Source organism: Macaca nemestrina, chromosome 7 (genome assembly GCF_043159975.1).
Source record: "Macaca nemestrina isolate mMacNem1 chromosome 7, mMacNem.hap1, whole genome shotgun sequence".
NCBI classification, from domain to species: Eukaryota; Metazoa; Chordata; class Mammalia; order Primates; family Cercopithecidae; genus Macaca; species Macaca nemestrina.
In genome coordinates this window covers 46,389,355-46,416,073 of record NC_092131.1, presented here as the reverse complement: position 1 = coordinate 46,416,073, position 26,719 = coordinate 46,389,355, and the positions used below count along the sequence as shown (strand labels likewise).

The window sequence follows — 26,719 nt, the reverse complement described above, 5'->3', positions numbered from 1 at the left end:
ACATGTATGCTCAAAAGTTTAACAAATTGCCACTAAAATTCCACAGTTATGTCTCTTCTTTCCCATTCAAGAAAGCACATCTGAATGCAAATCAAGGGGACATTAGTATGTGTATAATCTTAAAACTGCTTTAATTTAGAAAATAAAGTAAATCATTGACAGAATTCAATCATCTAACTAGTATTAATATCAAATTATTTGCACTATGGGCTCTCTGCCAAAATGGTCCTTCTCCTTTCCTCTATTTTTATGATCCCTCTCAACTTAAATATTGAATTATTTAAAGGGTCCATATTTAATTTTTAAGTAATGAACATGTACTTAATGGGAAATTTTACTATTCATAAGTTTCAAAATATATTAATTTCTTAGTACAACCCTTATGTTTTCTCATAAAAGGAAATAGAAAAGTGTTATCTCCAAGAAACTCCATACCTTGATTATGTTCTTTTCTTAAACTGTACCTGATCCTCTATAAACAGCAGAGTTGATAGCAGATCACAGATTTATAGAATCCTCTACTTGAATTTTCTAGGGGTTAAGTCACAAACAGTGGCCCAACAATAGCCCCATTCCCCCAAACTCAGAAGATTTGAGAGAATGACTCAGACATACTACAATTTACTTACCAAAAGTCACAGACCAAAAATCCTAAATCCATGGCTTCACCATGATTTCCACCTTCCTGATATTTTCCCAGTGGTGTCAAATATGAAACAGCCTGACTTCATGTCAGACTTGGGAGGATTAGGAGGGAGTAAAGCCTTTTTCTTAAGTAGAAAAGCAAATGACAGAAATATGATTCCTTTTCTCACATAGAGGATATAACATTGTGCATAAACGTGATTCTGTATTTAAACATTAAATTTCATCTGTCTATAGCATGCATTATCAAATAAGGTCATTAAAAATGCAGACTCTCAGAATAATTCTGAGAGTTTCTCAAAGGGCATATAGGTATAGGTAGACACTGTGGCTGAGAAGCTGCTCCAACTCAACACAGGGAGAAAACTTAGGGAAGCCACAAGAATAACCAAGTAACATCTCTTGGTTTGTGGCTTTCACATATCAGACGTCTAAGGGAAAGCCTTGGAAAATATCAGAGGACATTTTCTGACACCGAAAAGTGGAAAGACACCATTTTTGACTGAAAGGAAATCTAGCCAGGCACTTGAGAAAGTGGGAATGAGGGAAGAAGAATTATCCTTCAGAGCTGGCCAGAGAACAAGTCATTCCCCTTGAATGTTGGCATAAGTTAGAGGGTGCCTAGTAGTTAGGGTAAAGTTTTCCAAAAATCAACTTTTGAGTATATCCATGCATGTAGATCAGTATCTGGTTGACAATATAGATTTCTGTGCCAACATGGAAAATATGGTTTCAACATGAAAAAATATTAAGAATAGGTGTTAACAATTGACTGTCTTGATTATGAAAGAACTTCACTAAGTCTTCCAGAAAATATCTAATTTTCCATAATACTATTCTTTTTTAGATTAGGAAGGATGGGTTAGAAGAAAAATATACGCCAACCATGGTGGCTCATGCCTGTAATTCCAGCAATTTGGGAGGCTGAGGCAGGAGGATCACTGGAGCCCAGAAGTTCATGACCGGCCTGGGCAACATGGTGAAACCCCATCTCAACAAAAAATGAAAAAGTTAGCTGGGCATGGTGCCATGTGCCTGTAGTCCTAGCTACTCATGAGGCTGAGGTAGGAGGATGGCTTAAGCCCAGGAGGAGGAGGATGCAGTGAGCTGAGATCCTGAGATCACACCACTGCACTCCAGCTTGGATGACAGAGCCAGACTCTGTCTCAAAAACAAAAAAAAAACAAAAAAAAAAACACCAGAAAGAAAGAAGAAAGAAAATGGAGGAGAAGGAGAAGAAGAGGAAGTGGAAGAAGAAGAAGAAAATATCCAAAATGAACATCATAAATTAACCTAACCCCTAATATCAAGTTCAGGGCCAGATGCCAGGAAATTAAGGGTCCTTGATAGAAGGAAATAACAGGTGAATGAGTAAATTATCTATTTGATGGAGTTGTTTCATGTTTCAATTTATTAAGGAAGAGTAACTATCAATTGAGAGATTTTAGTTTTGCTATGCTTTAGCCATAATGCTGTTACTGGAAATTATTAGTCAGTAGGTTCATTTGCTTTTGTTAAAAAAAAAACAAATCCTCAGTAAAAACTTGCCTTTGTTTTTGCTCTGACTGGAAGGCATGGATCCTATTTTTTGCATAACAGGAACAAGTTATTTAAATGTATTTTGGAAAGAGGAGATAGAGAACTTAAACACAACCCTATTTCCTACAATTTAGGGTTGGAGTTTTAATTAACACGAAATTTTGACAGTGGTGCCATAACAAACACAGAAGAAGCATTAATGGCCAGTGATCTGGAAACAGATTATACAGTTTGGTCCCTTGCTTATGGAGTAAGATAGATGAGGACATTGATATGCACTCTAAGAGAACTTTCATTTCTCATTTCTCTTACCTATTTTTTTATGAAATAAAAGAGAACAGAGCAAGTATGGAATTGACACCACAACTTCTTTGTTCCTCATACAAGGTACTAGACTGAAAAACTTGACCCTATAATTTGAGAAGTCAGAGCGGTCCAACAGACCAGTGGTCTATAATTTGAGAGATAAATGGTTCCCCTTTCCCGTTAAAGGGAACAGTAAACCTCCAATTACATGAAGAACCTCAGCCTAAGGCTCCATGTTTTAGAGGAATTCATCATCTATATATTTCAGTAGCCAGAGGCTCAGAACCTTGGCAAATATCACTGACAAGGACCTTGTCACATGGACATCTATTTCCCCAGCCTCCCTGAGTTCTTGGATTAGCCTAGAGATTCCTCTTTACCACTTCTTGGCAATGGCCTATTATTTAGGCAGACACTTCCACACTATGCCTGATGTTCTAGCCTCATTATTAACAACACTCCTTTTCACTCTGACTGCGGTCTCAGTTTGAACAATAAGTTATATGGTTACCCTCACCTCTTATCAACCTATTATGGAAGTCACTCTCCCAGGGGTTTTCTATGAACACTGAACTATTCCTCTATCCTGGTCATCCTAGATTTGAAAATACTTTCAGTATTATAGGCAATCAATTAAAGATGAGCAGTTGGTATAGCATACATCAACTCTCTGTGTGACCAGGATTAGGCCACTTATATTTCCTGGGTCTCTGTTTCCTCATGTAAAACACATACTTTAAAGTAAATGATCTTTTTAACAACAAATATCATTTTGGCTGACATAAATCCAGGTTTAACCTTCTACCCTTTTCACCAGTTCACTCCTATGGAACAGATTTCTCTGAGACAAGAAAGTCCTGGTCAGTAGGTTCTGTTTAGAGCTTGGGCATACCAGAATGAAGGGTCAGATGTCCTCTCATGGCCTACTCAAAGCATCTCTTGAAGTCTAATAAACTCAACCATTGTGAGTGGCTGAACTCATGACTGAAGCTGCTGTGGATTCTTTATCCCTATTTGTAGTTTTAAACAAGTCTGTTCCAGAGAGATTCAGACCAGCTTGAGGGAGGCAAAGCCACTAAACTGCTGTGTACCAAAAACTCGGGCCTCTCATCCCAGGTTGTCCCTAAGTATCATGTTTGAGAACAAAAGTGTTCTCTTCAACTCTCTAGAAGACTTGATTCTTACTTCTGAGAAATATGGGTACATAAATAGACATACATCATGATTTTTGATTCTATAGAAATAGGTAGGTACATCTCTTAAGCAATGAACCTCGTTTACAAACCTCGTTTACAAACACTTACAAACACTGTCTCTTCCAAAAAGAATTTCAGTTGGTTTTTATCTCCTCATTGATAACTACAATCTTGTTAGTTTGCTTATTAATTTGCTTTATGCTCCAACAACATCTACTTAATTAGTAAGGGCAACTACCAGGTCAGAGGTGAAGAAGGAAGTCTGTGTCTTGGCAAGTCAAAATCACACACCAGCTGAAGTTGTGAGGTATAGATATGAAGGAAGAATCAAGAGAAACAGGGGAACAAGCTCTGTAGAGGAAACGGAACAGTTGATATAGATAAGAAACTGCAAGACCTGAAATCAAAAAATAGTCTTTCGAGTTCTCAAAGGGGTTGATGTACTCTTATTGGACTTCATTTGTGTTTTTAATCCACTGTGTCCTTTCAGTCGACCCTCACTTCAATGAAAGTCTGAGTTGGTTCCTTGAAACCAAATAATCTATCAAAATCTATAAGATCCCTGTTAGTTAAACTTTTGTGTCTCTCCAGTCTAGAATCTAAAAGTAAAAGCTCCAACAGCAAATAGTTGGCACACTCAACTTTGGATAAGATTTACAATGGTACTGTTTATAAAGGTGTGGGTGAGATACAATAGAGCCACAGGAACAGTGCAATAACCCAAGTTAGTAACTGCAGAGAGGTTACCACACCTTGCCCTGAAAGGATAAAGGGAAGTAATACAGTTGACCCTTGAACAAGATGTTTGAACTGAGCAGTTCCATTTATATGCAAATATTTTGGAGATTTGTAACAATTTGAAAAAGAGATCACTTAGACTAGAAATAGGGAAAAAATAAAGAAAAAGTAAGGTATGTCATGAATGCAAAAAAAAAATGTAGATACTATAGATACTAGCCTATTTCATCATTTACTACCATAAAATATACACAAGTCTATTATACAAAGTTAAAATGTGTCAAAACGTACACACTTACAGACCACACATGGCTCTGTTCCCAGTTGAGAAATGTAAACAAACATAAAAATGCAGCATTAATCGTAACTGCTAACTGCATCAAATTAACTGCAGTACATACTGTACTACTGTCATCATTTTATAGCCATCTCCTGTTGCCATTGTGGTGAGCTCAAGTGTTGCAAGTATCCACTTAAAACGCATGTGTTGCTAATCGTCTACAAGTAAGCAATTTATCTCTCTACTAAATTTCTTGTTGTAAAAAGTTATCTTGCGGTTCTCCTGTATCTTTCATCCTGTTTAGTGCAATACTGTAAACCTTGAATAACACCGTGGTACCCAAACAAAGTACCACTAGTGATGCTGGAAGTTCTCCCAAGAGGCAGAGAAAAGTCATGACATTACAAGAAAAAGTTTAGGCCAGGCGCAGTGGCTCACGCCTGTAATCCCAGCACTTTGGGAGGCTGAGGCAGGTGGATCACGAGGTCAGTAGATCGAGACCATCTTGGCTAACACGGTGAAACCCCGTCTCTACTAAAAATACAAAAAATTAGCCAGGTGGGGTGGCAGGCGCCTGTAGTCCCAGCTACTTGGGAGGCTGAGGCAGGAGAATGGCATGAACCTGGGAGGTGGAGCTCGCAGTGAGCCGAGATCACGCCACTGCACTCCAGACTGGGCGACAGTGAGACTCCATCTCAAAAAAAAAAGGAAAAAGTTTAATTGCTCGATATGCACCATACATCAAGGTTTGCAGCTGCAGTTCCTCACCATTCCAGACAGTTGTCCATCTTGAAAACAGGCAACATAAACTTACATGTCAGTGAATACAGTTCAGTACTATAAATGTATTTTCCCTTCCTTATGATTTTCTTAACATTTTCTTTTCTCTGGCTTACTTGCAATATGTAATCCATACAAAATATGTGTTAATTGGCTGTTTATGTTATTGATAAGGCTTCCGGTCAACAGTGGACTATTCATGGTTAAGTTTTGGGAGAGTCAAAAGTTATACATGGATTTTTGACTCCATAGGGCTCAGCACTTCTAACCCCTGCATTGTTCAAGACTCAACTGTAGTTACTGGAAGTCAGAAGGAAAGGGTCCTGTGCAGAGATATATATACTGCCTTGACAGGGGCAGTGACCGAAGTCAAGGACCACAGCCTCACAGAGGCAGCATCACAGGGAGGAAGTCAGGGGAATATAACCTGACCTCAGTCCCCTCCCTTCAGTGTCCTCCTGGGGCTCCTCATTGGCTGAGTCCCTCCAGAAGCCAGTGTGCAAGGAAACCTCTCCATGTTGTCCTGCAGCTCAGCTTTCCAGGGCAGAGAGCAAGGTAGAGAAGTCTCCCACATTTGGATTCATCTGGATACATTTCTGACTGCAACTTCCCAAGAAAGTGGTTAAATTTGTGCTCACAGCCTAGGGAGAGAAGGGACTATCTTTCAGGAAAACGAGGCGCAGGTCCTGCCTTGCCAAAGGCAAATACACCAGAGGGCCATAGCATCCAGCAGGAGCAAGGAGGGGCAGTGTCTCGCCCGCCTGCCTCCCACGTGTGTCAGCCTGGGAGGAGAAGCTTTCCCGAAAAAGGGCGCAATGGGCAGTAATGAGATGTGGCAGCCGAGTGTGAAATCCTGCCACTGGCCAGCGGCAACTGGAAACAAGGCTGAAAATAGCTCAGGCAGAATCCCAGCTTCAGGACAGGGATGGAAACACTTTTACCAAGAGGCTTTCTTTAAAGCCATGTAGAGCACTTGTGGAAATGGTATTGTGGCGTTATTTTTATTCCAAACATCCATTCCCAAAGGAACCCTGAGCCACAGTGCCCTTCTCTGTTGCTGAAGAAGAGGGACTGTGCTGGCAGGGCTGAGAAAGCTGTGTGAAGAGGCATTGGCAGGTGACAACTTAGAAGGACCAGGGCCCGGGACATATCTGCAGGTGAAAGTGAAGACGAAATGCTGTCTTGTTCTTGAAACTACCTGTATTTCTCCTTGTGGAGAATAAAAGTATCCCCTTTCAATTTTATCACCAGAACTGGATGAAGATCATTATGTTCCCAGTTCTCAAATCGATTCTATGAAACCCAGTGTGGCTGCCTAATAATTGAGTTCCCTAAAAAATGAATGCATTTTTTTCACCTTCTTTACCAACCTCTCACAAGCCTCTCTCCTAAAATCATGAAAATTTTCATTAAATATTAATATTCATGTTATGTTTATTGCAAAAGAAGTATCACAGCCCTCAAACGTGCTCACCAATTCCAGAGCATAAATTCTGGATCAATATCATTCAGTAGAATGGTGGTGGGTTTCCTCTATATGCTAAGCACTCAGAATACCAAGATGAATTTATTCATCTTTTTAAAAATAAATTTTCTTGTGTACATTTGAGGTTTATAACATGATGTTATGCTACACATAGACGGGAAAGTCGTTACTATGATAAAGCAGATTAACATATCTATCATCTCACAGAGTTACTTTTGTGTGTGTGTGACAACAGCAGCTAAAATACACTTATTTAACAAAAATCCCTAATACGAGCTTTTTGTTTGTTTATTTGTTTGTTGTTTGTTGAGACAGAGTCTCACGCCATCGCCCAGCCTGGAGTGCAATAGTGCGATCTCAGCTCACTACAACCTCACTTCCTGGGTTCAAATGATTCTTGTGCCTCAGTCTCTCAAGTAGCTGGGATTAAGCCAAGCTAATTTTTGTATTTTTAGTAGAGGCTGGGTTTCACCATGTTGGCCAGGCTGGTCTCAATCTCCTGGCCTGAAGTATCCGCCCACCTCGGCCTCCCAAAGTGCTGGGTGAGCTCCGCACCTGACCCCAATGCAAGTTTTATTAACTATAATCCCCATGTTATACATTAGATCTCTAGACTTGTTTGTGTCTGCTACTTTGTATCCTTTGACCTATGTCACTGCATTTCCTCCCCTCCCCTTGCCCATAGTAACCGCTATTGTACTCACTCTTTCTGTATATAAGACTCTTTTTAAAAATAATCCACATATACGTGAGATCATGCAATATTTTTCTTTCTGTGTCTGGCATATTTCACTCAGCATGTCCTCCACACCCATCCATGTTGTGGCAAATGGCAGGATCTTCTTTTTTTCTTTTCATTAAGGCTGAATAAAATGAGTTTAATATAGCCTGGCTTTCAAAGAAATGGATACATAAACAAAGAATTACAATATGGTGTAATAAAATAAAACGTTATATTTTATAAACAGTAAGATCGTTGCATAAGAAAGGGAATGATGAAACTGTAAGTGGGCAGAGAGGCTTTCTGGAGTAAATGGATTACAAATTTGACTTTATGAGATGAATAGGAGTTTGTGAGGTGGCTATGTGTGGTAAGGGCATTCCAAGCAAAGGGAAAAGGATGTGCAAAGGCAAAGAGGCACAAGTGACTGCCATGTGTCCTAGGCACTGAATGCGAGTCAGTTTGCTGAAGCAAAACGTGTTCCGGGAGGCAGCTGGAGAGGAAGGCAGGCAGCAATCAGCGGAGCACGATCCGTGGAGGTGTGTTCCAAGTCACCTAACAGCAGGAGCAGATTGAAGATGGTTTCTTTTCTGTTTTTATTTTGTTTAAATTAAATTAGAGTGTCTATCCCTGTAAAAGTTTCATCAGTTTTATTCTCATATGAATTCTTGAGTGGGAGGGACAGAGGCATTGACTTCATCATGCTATGAGTTGAGCATCACCTGTGTCCCCCCAGGGAAGTGTGTCATACAAGTGAACAGTCTTTCATGGCATCATAGCAAGGAAAGGGCATGCTGCCTACTGGTTGCAGAGAAACAAGGGGTTTAAAGCAGGGGTATATGTTGGTCAGATTCACGTTTAGCAAGATCCCCCTGATAGCACTGTGATGAACTGTTTGTATTGGATGGTGGGAGGCATAATGGGTTAGTTTTTAGGGCTTCTAAACAAATTGCCACAAACTAAGTGGCTTAAAACAACAGAAGAATTATTTTCTCATCATTATAGAGGCCAGAAGTCTGAAATAAAGGTGTCATCACACTCCTGGAGGCTACAGGGGAGAATCCTTCCTTGCCTCTTCAAGCCTCTGGTGACTGTTGCCAGTCCTTGGCTTCCTTGGCTCGTGGCCACATCCATTCATTCTCTGACTCCATCTTCATATTACCTCCTTCTCTGTGTGTTTGTTGTGTCCTCTTCTGTCTCTTAGAAGGACACTTGGGACTGGAGTTAAGGCCCACTGGGGAATCCAGGAAGATCTCATCTCAAGATCCTTAACTTAATTACATCTGCAAAGACTTTTTCCAAGTAAGGTAACATTCACAGTTTCCAGGGATTTGGACGTGGATATATCTTTATGGGGACCACCATTCAACCCGTCAGACAGAAGAATCTTATTTCTCAACCTATTATCAGCAAACCAACCTCATTAGGATCTCATGGGATGCTGTACTTTATCATTCGCACGCTGCTGGACCGGAGATGTGGACTCAGGAGGTGTCAGCCAGCTACCCTGAGGACACCCTTGTGATGAGTGTGGGAACTAGAATTAGAATGGTCAAGAGTCAGTAGTGACTTCACAGTAGAGATGAGGAGGATGACAGTGAACATAATGACTTCTGGGTGTCATCACGGGACAATTTACTGAGATGAGAATGCAGGGAGAAAGCACAGTATTCTAGGAATCTCAAAAGTTGGAAAGACTAGTGAGATCATCCTATCTAGACCTTACATGATTCAGGATTTCCCTTTTTGTTATCCTTTACAAGTGATCATGCAACTCTGATTTAAGCAACTGACTTTACTGAAACCAAAGTTGCATGATCATTGGTAAGGGATTTGTCTGACTACCTTGTCTGTTTCCTTCACCAGCTTCTAAACTGAATGAGAAAAGAGGCCATGTTTGTTGAGTTCACAGTTATTTCCCCAGAACCTGATAGAGTACCTGTATGCTGAAGGTGCTCAAGATGTATTTTTGTGGGGGATTTTTGGTGATGGTGGCTGTTTTTAAAACTACTTTTTTGAGGTATGATTGTCACACAAAACACTGTACATATTTAATGTATACAATTTGATGAGTTTGGAGATAAGTGTTCACCCATGTAACTATGTGTTTTTGAATGAATGGGTGAATGAATGAGCAACTTTGGTAACAGAAAGTTGTAGAAACTGGGTAAGAATTAGAATGGTCAAGACTTAACAAGAGTTATTCCAGTGGTTACTCTTCCATTTGGGGCAGCTCTAATTGCATGTTCCTCTTTATACAGTCACTTATTTTGTTCCCTAGGTCACTCAGGTTGAATCTAGCTCTTCCTCTACGTGAAAATTTATTTCAAATACAAAGAGAACTATTGTGCTCCCTGAGTCTCCTCCTCTCTGGCTAAGTATCTTCATTAACTTTAACCATGTGGCCTGTTTTAGTCCTGTTTTAGAAATGCATCACAGTTCTCGTTGTTCTCTTTTCATTCACTCAACAAATATTTATGAGTATCCACTGAGTGCTCTGTACCAGGGCTCTTTTTGCAATAGGGGGAAAAAGGAGACATGCACGTGTCTTCCACCTCATCAGTGTTCCTCTGAAGTTATTAAACATAGCCATCCCCAGAACTAAGAAAAGCAGACGCCCCTTCCTTTGTACTGGGCATGTGCTCTTTTACTACTACAATATATCTAAATAAGAGATATTGGTTCTTCTACCTGCTTTTTTGCAGTATGAGATGTGGTACTTCTTATTGTTTCTACAGCCATGGACCATGAATTAAGTGTGACTTTTCTTTTGGGTACAGGAGCATATATACATAGAAAGAGGTAGACGTTATGCACAACACAACTGTCTACATTCTTCCATCGCTCACAAACAGAATACGTGTTTGCACTCTTTGCTAAAGGTAGTGCAATGCTCAGAAATGCGCCCCAGCATCCAGAGGAGCAGGGTGTTTTTCAGGCATCTGTGAGAAACAGATGCTCTGTCAAGCCAGAGACAGGGGCTCAGGTTACATCATGTGTTCAGTGAAGCACGTCAGAACCATTTGCCTAGTAGAGCCTCAAGTAATTGTTTTATTTCTTATTCTTCTATTATTTTATGTATTTTTTTCTACTTTTAATAATGAAATAAACCCATAATAAAACAAAAATAATTCAACAAAACTGATGGGGTTTTTTTTTTTCATTGCAAATGTCTGTTTAACTAATTTGTTCACTAATAGAGGCTCCCAAGCTTCAGAAAATATATTCTCCTTTAAGGGAACACAGATGTTTGACTTAAAATTCCATATCTGTGACATTTCAATATTGGTATCCTCATTTTTTTTACTAATGAAATTGTAAGAAAACAAAATCTGCTTGTCCTACAGCAATTTGGCTGTGATTCAAAAACTTTTATATTAAAATTAAATAATATGTTCTGCAAATCTAATTGCAGAGGAATTAGACACACTAAACCAAATAGTCATCTGTGATACAAAATGAAATAAAACAGAGAAAAACCATTTTAGGAAATAGAAAGTAGAAAGAGGTTCTAAGGAATGTCTGTCTGCTTCTATTGTGATCATTTCTGGGTTCAGTTTTGATGTTTTTAAATGAAAAATTTTAATCTCAGACCTCATTTTCTTTATTTTCCTTTTTGCCCTGTCTTATGGTACTGATCAGACCTCATTTTTAAATGACGTGTTTATTTCACTTACATTGTACTTACGTAGTTGAAGTGAATGGATTAGGATCATTAACCAACTTAATTGTATATTAATGTGAATAACAATATATCTGTCAGAGTTTTAATAGTGGTTAGAAAATAGGGAAGAATGACAAGAGAAGTTTAGTGGAAGATGGGTATGGACATAACAAGAGTGCATAGGTAAAACTAGCCAGAATTGTTTGGCTGTTTTAATTTGCCTCAGTCTTCAACTTTAAATAAGAACATTTAATCAATTAGATTACTTGCAGTATAACTATTTCAATTCTCCAAACACCATTAGGTTGTCTGTTCTTCAGGCCAAGTTCAATGCCACATACATGGTAAATGCTGAATATTTGCAGAATGAATGAATGAAGTGAACTAATGGACAAATAAATGCCACACTTCTTCCTTTTTTTTTTTTCTTGGTAGGAGTGTAGGTCAGTAAAGATCTCAAAATTCTGACGCCCATAATCAAGATACAAACATTTGACTCAACTGATAGAGAACTATCTTTTGCATTAGAGTTATAAACAGAACACTAGATGACTTTTCTTATTATTCTTCTCTACTAAAGGCATTAGGTCACAATTAGCATTTACTTGAAATGTTTGTATGTTTAAGTTTCTCTATATATTTATATTGTTAAATTGTTGTGACTAGAATATAATTTTATTTATAAATGGTTTCCAAACTATAATCTAGCCATGATCAGTTGGATAATTCAGTGTCTTTATAACTGATATCAATCATTGCAAGTTATTTGAAATCCTGATGATCCTCACTGATAGTTCTAGTCACGTCCCACACATACCTCTAGCCCAAGACGAACAGGTTGTAACAAAGATGTGTTTGTGCATGCATGTATGTGCATATGTGTGTGCGTGTGTGTCTGTGTGTCTGTGAAAGCATTGTGGATATTTTGTGTTTGCTTATTTTGTAAACACAATATTAATCTTTGCTTGTCAGTCCTTGAGGATTTTTGCACTTTCACTGTTAACATAAGCAACCAACTGATCATAAAAAGTCAACTTGACCATATAGAATAGGCTGTGGTGTATTCTGAAATAACATTTTTCTTCAGACTTTCTCATTAATTGCCAGCCTGCTCAGCGACTGCCAGAATATGATTAACTTTCTTAGATCAGTTCCCACTGTTGTGCAATGCATTCTAAAATATAGCAGCAAATAAATATATGATGTCACAGAGACAAAAACTCTGCAGGTAAAAACTAGCATAAAGCAGATAAGCATTCTCTGGCTGGGATACAGAGTTTTAAAACCTCTTAAAATAATTAAACCTTACTCTGAAAACACTACATACCAGATGTGAACTGCCCAAACTTGTTTTTGAACAGATTCATTTTATGTCCATAGAATTTAATGCACAGATTCATGTTCATGCAGTTCAATTCCTGGATTTTTAAACTATTTCAGTACTTAGCCCATTGATTGATCTAACAGCCTAGATATTAAAATGAAGTCTGCTATTCTTTTTATTCATTAAAGATAAGAAAAGACTATTTCTGTCAATGGTTATTGGATCATCCTACTTGACTATAAACAGATCCTTCACCTACCATGCATGTGCACAAAAAATACCAGAGCCTTTCCTAAATTGATTGTTAGGTCAATTGCTTTGATGCCACCGAGGCCCCCATATTGGCCGAAGTTGCAGGGAAAAGAGGTTGGGGGAATAATCTCATTTCTAGGATAAGAAGCATAGGAATAGGAATCAAAAGATTCGCATTCTAATCTTGGCTGAGCCTTCAAACAGTGTGTGACATGGTCCAAGAAGTGGTGCTACCCTAAACACTCATTAAATCTTTACAACATGGACAGGTAAGTTTAGATAGGTGCTGCAGTATCCCCTTTTACAGGTGAAAAGATTCAGATACTTTCCCTGTGTCAGGCCATAGGTTAGGATCAGAGCCAGGATTCTGCCTGGAACAGGTTGGCTCCTATACTGCTATTTTAGAGGTATTGTGATAATGCATGTGAAAGGACTTTGAAAAGTATAAAGAATGATTATTCTTACACAGGAGGTACACTCAATAGACGTATTTATGTACTGAAAATTGGAATGAGGCTGGAAGAAATAGTGAAATAACTGGTGATGATGACTGTTGATGATTGTAGGGTGGTCACCACCTGGCTTTGAGGAGTGGCACGTGCTAGCTAAACAGGGCAGAGAAGCTAAACACAGTCTTACCATATGATTCAGCATTGGAACCTTTAGGTGTTTATGCAACTGATTTGAGATATATATCCACACAAAACCCTGCAAACAAATATTTATAGCAGCTGTATTCATAATGACCAAAAACTGGGAGCAACTAAGATATCCTTCAATAGGTGAATGGATAAATAAACTGTGGTACAGCCAGTTGATGGGATATTATTTGATGATAAAAATAAATGAGCTGTCGAATCACAAAAAGACATGAATGAATCTTAAATGCATAGTTTTGAGTGAAACAACCCAATCTGAAAGGCTACATACTGTATGTTTACAATTATATCACATTCTGGAAAAGGCAAAACTATGGAGACAGTAAAAAAAAAAAAAATGCATTGATTTCCAGGGGCTCAGGGAGAGGGGAGGAAGGATTAAATAGGTTAAGCAGGAGAAATTTCTTAGAGTGGTAAAACTGTCTATGTAATACTGTAGTTATGGATATATGACACTGCATATATCAAAACCCATGGAACTTTATAGAACAAAGAGTAAACATTAGTGTATGCACATTTTCAAGATCATTTAGAAGGTCAAGGGTCCTAGAATGGACTGCAGTGACAAAACAATCTAACTATATTAAAAATCTGTAAAGCAGCTTCACTGAAGGAGGTGGGAGGAAAAGATGCTGACCTAAGTGATTTTGGAAATGAGAGGAGTCTGTAAGACTAAAGGCGAAAGAAAATGTCCATAAAACTGTACTTAATAAAGTTGTTTCCCATAAGGTTTCAAGTTAACGGTTCTAATACAGCTGTGCACTTTTACAAGAATTAGCAATTAAGTAAATGCATGGCAGATGGTGGGAGCCAGATTTCTCATGGAGTTCACAGATAAGCAATGGGAATAGGCTGGGTTGGTCCATGTGGTAATGAATTAGAGTTGGGGCTATCAGTATGAATTCACTCATGTTTAGCTTAACATAGATACCTATGGTTACATATAGAAATATTTACAGATATTTGTACATATATACAGAGTTTACTGTACATATTTCCTTGTTGTGTCAGCTAAGAGAGCCTAGAAAGCAATGACACCCCAGTAGCAAGGAGAACTTCTAGTGCCCAGATATTGGCTTTAATACTGTTCTCCAGTAAAAGAAACTAGAGCTCCTTGGAGAAACTGCTGATTCTAAGATTGAGTTAGCATATATACAAGTTGGCCCTGGAGCATCTTGTAGTGCCGGAAAGTAAGTATCTAACACACACACACACACACACACACACACACACACACACACACGAAATGATAGGAGGATCTCAAAGGGATAGAGGAGCCAGCTTCAACAAGAGCTCCTCATGGCCAAACCTGAAGCAATTTGAACCACAAAATAATGCAATATTAAACTATAACTGAAAGTATTAAATAACTATGAGTTCACACTATTATAAATGAATAATTGAATAAATAAATCAAGGAAAATGACAAATCTCCCATGCAGAAGAATTCCAAATAATTTCTGTAGATATTCTACACTCAAAGAGGTAGAACATAACCCCCTACTCCTTTGATGTGGGCTGTATGTAGTAACTTCTTTCCAAAGGGTGCAGCATAGACATGGTTTAACTTTACGGTGAAGAACATGACAAATTACCTGAGCCGAGCAATCAAGATCAATATCAACAGTACTAAGTCATGTTGATGGAATGTACCCATGATACAATGCAACAAAAAGCCTCTTTATCTTTGTGGTTTTCTACCCAAAAACCCATAATCCAGTCTAATCATGCAAAAAAAAAAATCAAATAAATACCAATTAAGGAGCAATCTACAAAATATTTGATGAGTATTCCTCAAAGTACTCATTCCCCAAAACAAGGTAAATCTGAAAAATCATCACAGCCAAGAGGAGCCTAAGGAGACACAACAACTAATGTAATATGGTATCCTGGATGGGATTCTGAAATAGAAGGACATTAGGGGCCGAGTGCAGTGGCTCATGCCTGTAATCCCAGCACTTTGGGAGGTCAAGACAGGTGGATCACCAGAGGTCAGAAGTTCGAGACCAGCCTAGTCAACAGGGTGAAACCCCGTCTCTACTAAAAATTTAAAAATTGGCTGGGCATGGTGGCGGGCACCTGTAATCCCAGCTACTCGGGAGGCTGAGGCAGGAGAATCGCTTGAACCCGGGAGGCAGAGGTTGCAGGGAGCCAAGATCACACCATTGCACTCCAGCCTGGGTGACAAGAGCAAAACTCTGTTTCAAACAAAAATAAAGAAGGACATTAGATAAATACAAAGGAAATCTGAATAAAGTATTGACTTGTTAATAATATACAGGTAGTGATTCACTAATTATAACAAATGTACTATACAAATATAAGTTGTTAATAATAGGAGAAACTGGATATGGAGCACATAGGAACTCTCTTTACTATCTTTATAATTTTTTGCAAGTCCAAACTGTTCTAAAAATTAAAGTGTATATATATATCCTTTTAGTATATATAAATACACTATAGAGAAGATTTTGGTTTTACCTAGATTACATCACTGAAAGATGTTTTGATGTGGGAATAAAAGATATAATCAGACACAATCCTGTAAAAATCAATTCATCTCCTTGGTGATGATTTTAATCACATATGCTCCTTTTGGATGGACATAGCTATAAGGAAAGAATTTTTTTTAATGCAGAAGTATATTAAATTTATTCGTTAATAAACAATGAACATCTCCAGATAGCGACAAATGGCAAGGAATTATGTCCAGCTATAATTTAACCAGCCCTCCTTAGGATTGCTACTATTAGAGTTCAATGGTGGTATAAACCATCTCTAGAGTATGCTTTTTCTATAGATGGTTTATTAGATGACTTGCAATGAAATCGAACACAGGACTCTTCTTTAACCCCTTCAGGAACCTGATGAAACGCCTGGTCTAACAGAAGGAGGCAGAGAAAGTTATGAAGAGGGGTATGTGAGCTTCTGTGCTACTTATTCTTGGTCCTGCAATATGGTCAGTGAAGCACCCTGAGCGCTCACCCTTTCCCAGGGCTATAAAGCAAATTGGATGGATGAGTGTGATTTGTAGGAGAAGGAAACTGCAGTTATCACTGCTTTACCTTGACCTCTGCCTGGAGACAAGGCTGAGAGGGTGACTACAAAATTAGAGTGACAACTAACATATGCGCCTGGGCCCGGATGATGCCAGGTATTTTACAGTGGGTCACTCCTCACAACAACCCTATGAGCAGCAGTCTCTTTCTTAAGATTTTGAGGGGGCCCAGTAATCACTACCCCTCTTCACCCCCTTCATTCTCAAAAAATTAAGATATAAGACAAAGGAGTAACAGATGAAGATATTATAATATCACCCCTATTACTGATAAAGTCTCTCTTACAGTGCTGGTGGGAGCATAAATCGATATATCTATTTTGGAAAACTAAACCTGAACATACGCATTCTCTATGCCCCAGCAATTCCACTCACAGAAATATACCCAATAAAATGTGTATGCAATATACCCAATAAAATGTCGCTCACCAAACGACATGTACTAGAATGCTCATAGGAGCACTATTTGTAAAACTGGAAAATACCCATGTGTCCAGCAGCAGTAGAAGGGATCAATAAATCTTGGTATACTCACACAATAGATTATTATATAGCAATAAGAATGATCAAACCATCACTACAGGCAACAATATAGATGAATATGACAAATGTAACATACAGGCAAAGAAACCAGATGCAGAAAAGCATGAACTGTATGATTTCATTTATGCAAAGTACAAAAGTAGGAAAATGAATTGGGTTTTAGAAGTCAGTTCAAGATAGTTGTTGCCCTTGGGTGGGGACAGTGATTGAGAGGGAGCAGGCAGGAGACTTTGGGGACTAGCAATATTATTTTTCTTGAAATGAGTACTAGTTACTTGGGTGTGTTTGGTTGTGGAAATTACGGAGCGATACACAAGCAGTAAGCATCTTTACCATATATATAGTATTTCAATTAAAAAAATTTAAAAATCCTCTCTTGATCCCATCTTCCCATCCAACTACCACTATCTCTCCTCTTCCCTGTAAAGCAAATGTTTTTGAATGGAGTGTCTTTGTTTGCTGTGTCCAATGTCTGCATTCTCTCTTGAACCCAGTCCAGCAAACCTTTCGCTCTAGATTCTAAAAAGCTGGTCTTATAAAGATCAGTGATGACTTGCATATGGCTAAACTCAATGGTCAGCTTGCCTCATTGGACTTACCAGCAGCATTCCATACAGACTATCACTGTCTGCATATTCTCTTAGTTTCTGTACGCACTATCCATCACTAGGTGAACTCACGGAGCCTCACGGCTTTAAATGCCATGTCTGTACTGATGACTGTCTCATTTATATTTTCAGCCCAAATCTCTCCTTAGCACATCAGACTTGTGCATTAAATTGCCCACTCAACATCTCAAACATAATATATTCCAAACAGATGTCCTGATATCCTCCAAACCTGCCCTTCCCACATTCTCCTCCTTCTTATTAAGCTTCTCACATCTACTCCGTCTTTCCAGTTGTGTAGCACCCAAACCTTGGAATAACTCTGAACTCCTCTTTTTTTTTTCTCATACAATGCATCTAATCCATTAACCAGACCTGTTGATTCTACCTTCAAAATATATCCAGAATTTACCCACTTCTTGCTGCTTAGATTGCCACCATCCTGGTCCAATCCACCTTCCTCTCTTGCCTGGGTTATCTCAATAACCTTCTAGATGCTTCTTCCCTGCCCCTCACTGCTCTGCCCCTTGCCTCTGCCCTTGCTGCCCCACAATCTATTTCCTCCAAAGAGTGATCCCAGTAAACAATAATCCAAATCATGTCATTTGTCTGCTACAAACCCTTCTAATATTTTCCATCTCACTCAGAAGAAATGGCAGTTCCAGGCTGTGAACTTTAAGACTCTGTATGATCTGACCTCACATTGGCTTTCAAACCTCATCTTGCACACTTCTTTCCCGGTGTACTCTGCTTTTGCCGCACTGGGATTTTTATGGGTCCCTGGACACTCCGGGCATTTCCCTTGGCTCAGGGCATTTGCATTGGCTGTCTCCGCTCACTGGAGTTCTCTTTCCCTGCTATACACATGGTTTTCTCTCTCATTTCTGTCAGGTCTTTCTTTACTCAAATGACATACTTTTTAAAAGAGGATTTCTATCTAAAATTTTATACACACATCTCTGTATCCCCCTTCCCGGCATATTTTGTTTTCTCCTTGGCCCTTATCACAGTCATGTGTGTATTTGTTCATGTATTTATTGACTGAGCGACTGATTTTTTTTCTCTCCCAGTAAGCTGCAAACTCTGTGAAGACAGGGATATTTTTCCCATTTTTGCCCCATCATGCTGCAAGCCCAAGATACAATTAGAACACATCCAATTCACTGTCCATCTACCTGTGGCATTTCAACCATGACCACAAACCAAATCACTCTCCCTGTATCACATTCCCTGAGAAACTTTGTTTTCTCCCACAGGAAAGATTTGTTTATTTTTCTGATTCAATCAAATGTACCACTAGTTTCTGCAGGATTATTTGTACCTCTTTCAGGATCCTGAAGAATTTGCTCCTGGGCCGTGAAGATGGGAAGCTGAGTCAGAGTGCATTTCTTCACCCAATCCCACAGCCACACATGCCTGCTCACTCACGGGATCTTCCCACTCTCCTTGGGAAGGCTTCCGAGCTGCTTCCTCAGGATGTCCTGTGATCGCAGCCTGACCTGTCAAAGCCATGCGAATGCCATCTGTTCAGTTATGTAACTTGAGATCTGGGAAGAATTCTCAGCATAAGATTTGCTGCCCAAATCGAATCATTTTCAGAAAGGAGATTAAATATTCTTTGCTGGGAAAAGGAGAAATAACCAGACAAATTAACATTTCACTGAGTATAAACAAACCTTTGTCCAAAATACACAAATGAAAATGACAAATTTGCTTCACTAATATTTGCTTGCATTAAAAATATACACAGGACTATGGATCAATATCTTAAGTGCAAAATAAATTCTTAATTGGGAACATGGAATTATTAATTTAACCAATCTTAATTTTGTTTAGATCATTAGCCTGCAGTATAATGCCCCAAGCAGAATTTGGGGTGAGGGTCTTGGTGGGGGAAGAGGAAGTGCTCATTACTACAGACTTGACAAGATTCTTAACACTACAGAATGATTTTTCTTTCATGGGAGGGGAAGATATCTGGCCCACCAGCAGTCAGACAGAAACCCTGACTTGTGATTTTAACATTACCTTATGTGACCCATGGTCACCTTGTATGACCAAACAAAACCATTTATGAAATAGCTGCCTGGAGTTAAGGATTTAAATGGTAACTTTGTAGACTAGGTTTTCTCTCGTCATCTAATTTATTCACCTTAACGCTTGTTTCTTTGCCCTTATTCTTACTTGCCTTCGAGTATAATATCCTGAGAATTTATGTTGAACAGCACTAATTTTTTCACATGGAGCTAGCACATGTTTATGACTAGTACAAGTTTATGACTACAAAAAACAGAGATTTTGTCATCTTAAACTGAATTTACTGGGAATAAAATCAGTCAATACAGAAAAGTATAACAAAGGAAATAAAAATCACCACAACTCCTACTACCCGAAGATTATATGGTTAAAGTGTTTCATATATTCTTCTGTAATTTTTACACATATATGTTTTTAAATAAAAATTAACCCTACCTATAAACCAAACAATATTATTTAACTAACAAGAGAAGAATAAATTATATTTTTGGTTGGCTATATAACAAAGAGAATCCAGCCATTCAGAAAAAAACAGGGTAAGACAAGGAAGGAAGCCAAATAGATGGGCTGCAATGGAAGTTCACCCAGAATGAATGAATGAATGAATGAATGAATGAATGAATGAATGAGGAGCTATTTTACTGACTGTGGTCAGTCAGGGAACACCTATTAGAAAAAGCAGCATTTGGCCAGGCGCAGTGGCTCACACCTGTAATCCCAGCATTTTGGGAGGCTGAGGCGGGCAGATCACCTGAGGTCAGGAGTTCGAGACCAGCCTGGCCAACATGGTGAAACCCCGTCTCTACTAAAAATACAAAAATTAGCCAGGTATGGTGGCACACACCTGTAATCCCAGCTACTCCAGAGGCTGAGGCAGGAGAATTGCTTGAACCCAGGAGGCAGAGGTTGCAGTGAGGTGAGATTGCACCATTGCACTCCAGCCTGGTCAACAGAGCCAGACTCCGTCTCAAAAAGAAAGAAAGAAAGAAGGAAGGAAGGAAGGAAGGAAGGAAGGAAGGAAAGAAAGAAAGAAAGAAAGAAAGAAAGAAAGAAAGAAAGAAAGAAAGAAAGAAAGAAAGGAAGGAAGGAAGGAAGGAAGGAAGGAAGGAAGGAAGGAAGGAAGGAAGGAAGGAAGGAAGGAAGGAAGGAAGGAAGGAAGAGAAAAGAAAAGAAAAGAAAAGAAAAGAAAAGAGAAAAGAAAAGAAAAGAAAAGAGAAAGAAAGAAAGAAAGAAAGAAAAGAAAGAAGGAAGGAAGGAAGGAAGGAGAGAGAGAGAGAGAGAGAGAGAAAGAAAGAAAGAAAGAAAAGAAAAGAAAAGGAAAAACAGCCTTTGAGTAGAGGCCAGTGAGCAATGGAACTCTGTAAGGATCTGGGGAAAACTTATCTATCCGGTTGGAGGGAACCGCAAGTGTGAAGGTACTGAGACAGGAGTGAACTCAGTGAACTGGTGGAACAGAACAGCATGGAGGCCCCGGGAGCTAACACAGGATGAGGCAATGGAGAACGGCAGGAGGGGACATGGCAGAGGCAGGTTTTTCCTTTTCCAGTTTTCTTCAGTTCTTCTGATTGCCTCAGGAGAAAAGTCTTAGTTTGATGTTAGCACATATTTAACACTTCGGGTGTTCACTACTCTATTTTTCAACAAAAAGATAGCAGATTTTGGGATCACAGCCTTCTGAGATGATGGTATTTAACTAAAATATAATAGCATTGATCTTTATTTTCTTTATTTTCACAATTACTGTCTTTTCTTTTTTGATGTAGTGTCTCACTCTGTTGCCCAGGCTGAGTGCAGTGGCGCTATCACAGCTCAGTACAGCCTCTAACTCCTGGACTCAGGAGGTGGGATCCTCCCCCGTCAGCTCCTCAAGTAGCTGGGACTGTAGGCATACAGCACCACATCGGCTAATTTTTTATTTTTTGTAGAGATGGGGTCTTGCTGTGTTGCCCAGGCTGGTCTCATACTTCTGGGCTCAAGTGATCCTCCCACCTTGGCTTCCCAAAGTGCTGGTATTACAGACACGATCCACCACAATCAGCACACAATTACTATCTGTTTATAGCGAGTGATGCTGGTTTCCTATTTACAGGAGTGATAAAGTCTTTTTTAAAACAAATGTATTTAAGTTTCAAATTAAATCATCTTAAAGAAAAATATGACATAAGAAATGTAAAAAAGTGGTACATGATCAGAAGTGGCAAAAATCCTAAAAGTAATTGGCAAATGACTTAAGTTTGGGAAACACAGTTCTAATCCATCCCACCTATACCTGGACACCCTAAAGACGAATCCAAACCTATTAGAGACTTATTCCTGCTTTCTAAGATGATCACAACCTAGTTAATCTAGTTATAAATTAATCTGGATCACTAGTCAGTGATACTCCCGCCCTCAAGTAAAATGGCTGCTTTTTGAGAGCTTTAATTCAGATTCTGTTTAGAAGAAATAACAGGTATAATGGTTAGTACCAGGATTGGTCAGAGAGCTATATCTTGCCTGTTAACCACATAGATTCTGGCAATGATTTCCCATTTATATCATCTAGGTGGTTTTACTGGTTGTTCCCCTAGTTGTTTCTCTTTTTTTTTTGTTTGTTTGTGTTTTTTTTTAGACAGAGTACCACTCTGTCACCCAGGCTGGAGTGCAATGGTGCGACTTCAGCTCACCGCAACCTCCGCCTCCTGGGTTCAAGCTATTCTCCTGCCTCAGCCTCCAGAGAAGCTGGGATTACAGGCACCTGCCACCACATCTGGCTACATCTGGCTAATTTTTTGTATTTTTAGCAGAGACGGGGTTTTACCACGTTGGCCAGGCTGGTCTCAAACTTCTGACCTCAGGTAATCCACCCACCTCAGCCTCCCAAAGTGCTGGGATTACAGGCCTGAGCTACCACGCCCGGCCCTCAGTTGTTTCTTAATTTGCCTGCTAGTTTGTTTTTGATATGATACTAATCGAAATGGAAGTCCTTAAATGAACTTCTTTCATAAACAAAAACATTAGTTTTGGCAGTGATGGCTTACAAGAGTGTGTTCTATAATACCTACTTTGCAGATGCAATTTGAATTCTTCAATACGAAATATTTGGATTTCTTTTTCCTGAAATTCTTTCTAATGAGATTTTTGTGGATTTTTTTTTTTTTTTTTGAGACAATGTCTCACTGTTGCCTACCCTGGAGTGCAGTGGCACAATCATGGCTCTCTGCAGCCTCAAATTCCTGGGCTCAAGTGATCCTCTTGCCTCAGCCTCCCACCTCAGCCTCCTGCCTCAGCCTCCTGAGTACCTGGGACTACAGGTAAGTGCCACCACCCAGCTAATCTTTTATTTTTTTGTAGAGACAAAGTCTCACTATGTTACCCAGGCTGGTCTCAAACTCCTGAACTCAAGCAATCCTCCCATCTTGGCCTTCCAAAGTTCTAATGAGATTTAAGCAAGGAGATGGATGGAAGTTGCTTTGTATTACTGATGTTCTCAGAAAAAAGAAAATTGAATCTGAACACAGCTGTTGCAAGTACAGGTGCAGACTGATTACTAGCAAGTTAGATGGCCCAACACCATATTCATCTAAATGTAAATATTTTGCTTGTTTTTCAGTGACTTGTAGAAGAGTGATTCTGGAAAATACTGCCCCTACATTCAAATGGGAGAAAGCCTCCCTTGTACCAAATTTGCAATCATTACAAAACTGTTGATATAATCTTAACAATCAGAAGAGAAGTTGGTTACTCATTTAAATTACTGGTAAGATTTTTGTAAGCCCTGTGACAAAACACATGAAGTGATGAAAAATTCTTCCCCCGCAGAAAGAAAAGAAAAAGCCCTGGAGGATCCAGGTCTAGCCTCAACTCTGTCAACTACTCCAGTACCTATTAACCTTGAAGAGCTACTTAGTTTCTGCAGGCTCAGATTTTTTAACTCTAGAATGAGAGGAATACATTAGACTCCCTTTGGGATAAAAATGCAGTGTTTTGGCCTGGTACGGTGGCTTACGAATCTGTAATCCCAGCACTTTGCGAGGCTGAGGCAGGTGAATTACTTGAGGCCAGATGTTCGAGACCAGCCTGGCCAACATGGCGAAACCCCATCTCCACTAAAAATACAAAAATTGGCTGGGCATGGTGGTGCACGACTGTAATCCCATCTACTTGGGAGGCTGAGGCAGCAGAATCACTTGAACCCAGGAGGTAGAGGTTGCAGTAAGCTGAGATCGCACCACTGCACTGCAGCTTGGGGGACAGAGCAAGACTCTGTCTCAAAACAAAACAAAACAAAACAAAACAAAAATGCAGTGTTTTCACAAAATAGCATCAACAGAAAAAATTACCAAAGTTAATAAATTGGCACTACATAAATAGGATATCTGCATTAAAAATGTAAAGGATTTTCTGAATGACCAAGCAATTAAATTATAGAAAACTGCAAGCACAAACAAATACACTTGTTAGAAAAAGTGTAATTATAGGAAAGTGCTAAATTACATTTGGACATTGAAAAGCCATGAAATGATTCAGGCAGACAAAAATAAAATATATGAAATAAGAAGCACACAACAGTTGTGATGTAGCCATAGGCCTGCCCAACTTGTTGGACCAAAGAAGGAAAAAAATTACTATATAATAAATGATTTGTCTTTTCCATTCCTAAAATATGCACAACTGTCTGGATCATTGTGATATGAATATAATGCCAGGTTCTCGCAAATGGGATCAATGCATAGCTGTTAGAAGGGAATTGTGAAATCTCCAGCTCTGAGCTCTTCTTCTGGAAGGGTGGAGAGAGAACAACAGCCAGTTTATGAAACCATTAGGAAGTATTTATAGGTCCATGCTTATATCATTTCATAATAACTTACATGTTATTGTCTGCTTGTATATTGTGTGATCTAAGAACAATTTCCAAATTAAAATATTGTAATTGTTCCCATTAAGTTTATCCTGACAGATCTTCTTTTTTTTGGGGGGGGGGTGGGGGACAAGATCTTGATCTGTCACCCAGATGCAGTGGTGGCACAATCAGGGTTCATTGCAGACTCAATATCCTAGACTCAAGTGATCCTTCCCCCTCAGCCTCATGAGTAGCTGGGACTATAGGCATGTGCCACCACACCTAGCTAATTTTTTTTTTTTTTGAGATAAGATCTTATTATGTTGCCCAGGCTGGTCTTGAACTCCTAGGCTCAAGTGACCCTCCTGCCTTACCCTCCCAAAGTGCTGGGATTACAGGTGTGAGCCGCCATGTATCCTGACAAATCTTTCTTTTTACTGCTCCTTTAAGTGGGACCTGTCTTTGACCCAATACTCTGAACCAATATATTCACCTGAGAGAGAAAAGAAACTGTATTACAAATAAAGCAAAACTGGAACAAGAAGCCTTGGTCACATTTGTTGAAGACTAGCATAATGCTGGCTAGTCTGGCCAGATGTCTGAGAATGGATTAAATGGCTTTCTGCAGTTCTTTTTAGGATCAAGATGTTATAAAAAGCTTTAGTATTTGATACATTTCAAGGGAGAAAAGGCTGCGTTTACTTATTTTTAAATGCTGTGTGTCTTTGTACTTAGGTGAATACATGTGAGTATATTTTAAATTAAATTCCTTTCAACTATTTCAACTATTTTTACAGACATCATTTACTGAGAGGACAAATGGGTAATATAAAAAAAACTGCCATGGGTGGAGGTGAAATGTTGTAACTTACAGGCAGTAATTTATCTTTCTACTGGCATATCAGGATATGGTGATGACTACCCTTGTTGCTCAAATTATTTCCTAGTAACAACCTCAAAGGAAACCATGTTGAATCTGAAATCATCTTGCATTTGAAAGCCTGTTTGGCCTTCTTACAGATCACATTTTCAAAGAGGTCAGAAGTCAATAGAATTTCAGACACTGTACCGCCTACCACAGGGATTACACTCAGAGGCCTAAACATGTCACAGGAAAAGTTGTTAGACTGTTTAAAGAAAATCAGCGGCCAGGCATGGTGGCTCATGCCTGTAATCCCAGAACTTCCAGAGGCCAAGGCAGGCGAATCACTTGAGGTCAGACGTTCGACATCAGCCTAGCCAACATGGTGAAACCCCGTCTCTACTAAAAATCCAAAAATAAGCCGGGCATGGTGGTGGCGCATGCCTGTAATCTCAGCTACTCAGGAGACTGAGGCAGGAGAATCGCTTGAACTCGGGAGGCGGAGGTTGCAGTGAGCTGAGATCGTGTCACTGCACTCCAGCCTGGATGACAGTGAGACTCTGTCAAAGAAAAAAAGAAAAAAAAAGGTAAAAAAAAAAAAGAGAAGAAAATCAACTGGAAGAGGGTAAAGGGAAGCAAAATCTCTTTGCAACATTGGGAAGTGAATTTGCACAAAGGACATTCCAAAACGTCCATGAAGTTGACTGGAAAAAAAAAAAAAAAAAAAGAAATACAAATGTAAAGTTTAAAGGAGCCCATGAACCTAAGGAAACAGATACTAGGGATTTTTGAGCTGAATACAAAACCTCTAAGAAGCAAAAGAAAAAAATATTTTTGCCAAGAGGCATCCTTTCTACATCTAAAACAAAACCCACAAATACCCATGAGTAATATCATACAGGTTATGAAGTTCCCATGCAAAACCAGCAACATTTTCTTATACCAGAATTGCTGGAACAGTTGCAGATATTCCTTTAAAAACAATCTGACTGTGTAACAGCTCTGAAACACAAAGCTAGGCCACAAAACTACATTTCACCACATATATCAATTTTCTTGAACCCTCTCACTATCAGATTTGGCCAACTTTTAAAGTTCCAAAGTTAGTAAAGAGACTGTGAATCAGACACTAAAATATGTTCTACTTTGTACTGCAGCAATGCCATATTTAAGAAAAATATGAAAATGAATCAAAAAGC

At 39.1% G+C, this 26,719-nt stretch overlaps 2 long non-coding RNA genes across 3 annotated transcripts in view; one reads left to right on the top strand and one right to left on the bottom strand.

Moving 5' to 3' along the window:
- Positions 1 to 19,207, bottom strand: part of LOC112425188 (uncharacterized) — a 32,351-nt gene extending 13,144 nt beyond the window's left edge. Inside the window, exon 1 of the long non-coding RNA XR_003016253.2 lies at positions 19,121 to 19,207. This is a non-coding gene — a long non-coding RNA (uncharacterized lncRNA). The remainder of the gene's footprint in view (positions 1 to 19,120) is intronic.
- The window catches only part of LOC105473668 (uncharacterized), a 78,175-nt gene extending 57,961 nt beyond the window's left edge, over positions 1 to 20,214 (top strand). Inside the window, exons 1-2 of one of the 2 annotated variants that reach the window (XR_011625821.1) lie at positions 16,141 to 16,506; positions 19,130 to 20,214. This is a non-coding gene — a long non-coding RNA (uncharacterized lncRNA). Of the gene's footprint in view, positions 1 to 16,140; positions 16,507 to 19,129 lie in introns of those variants that run through there. The other variant, XR_982381.3, reaches the window with a different exon arrangement.
- The last annotated feature ends 6,505 nt before the right edge of the window (positions 20,215 to 26,719 follow it).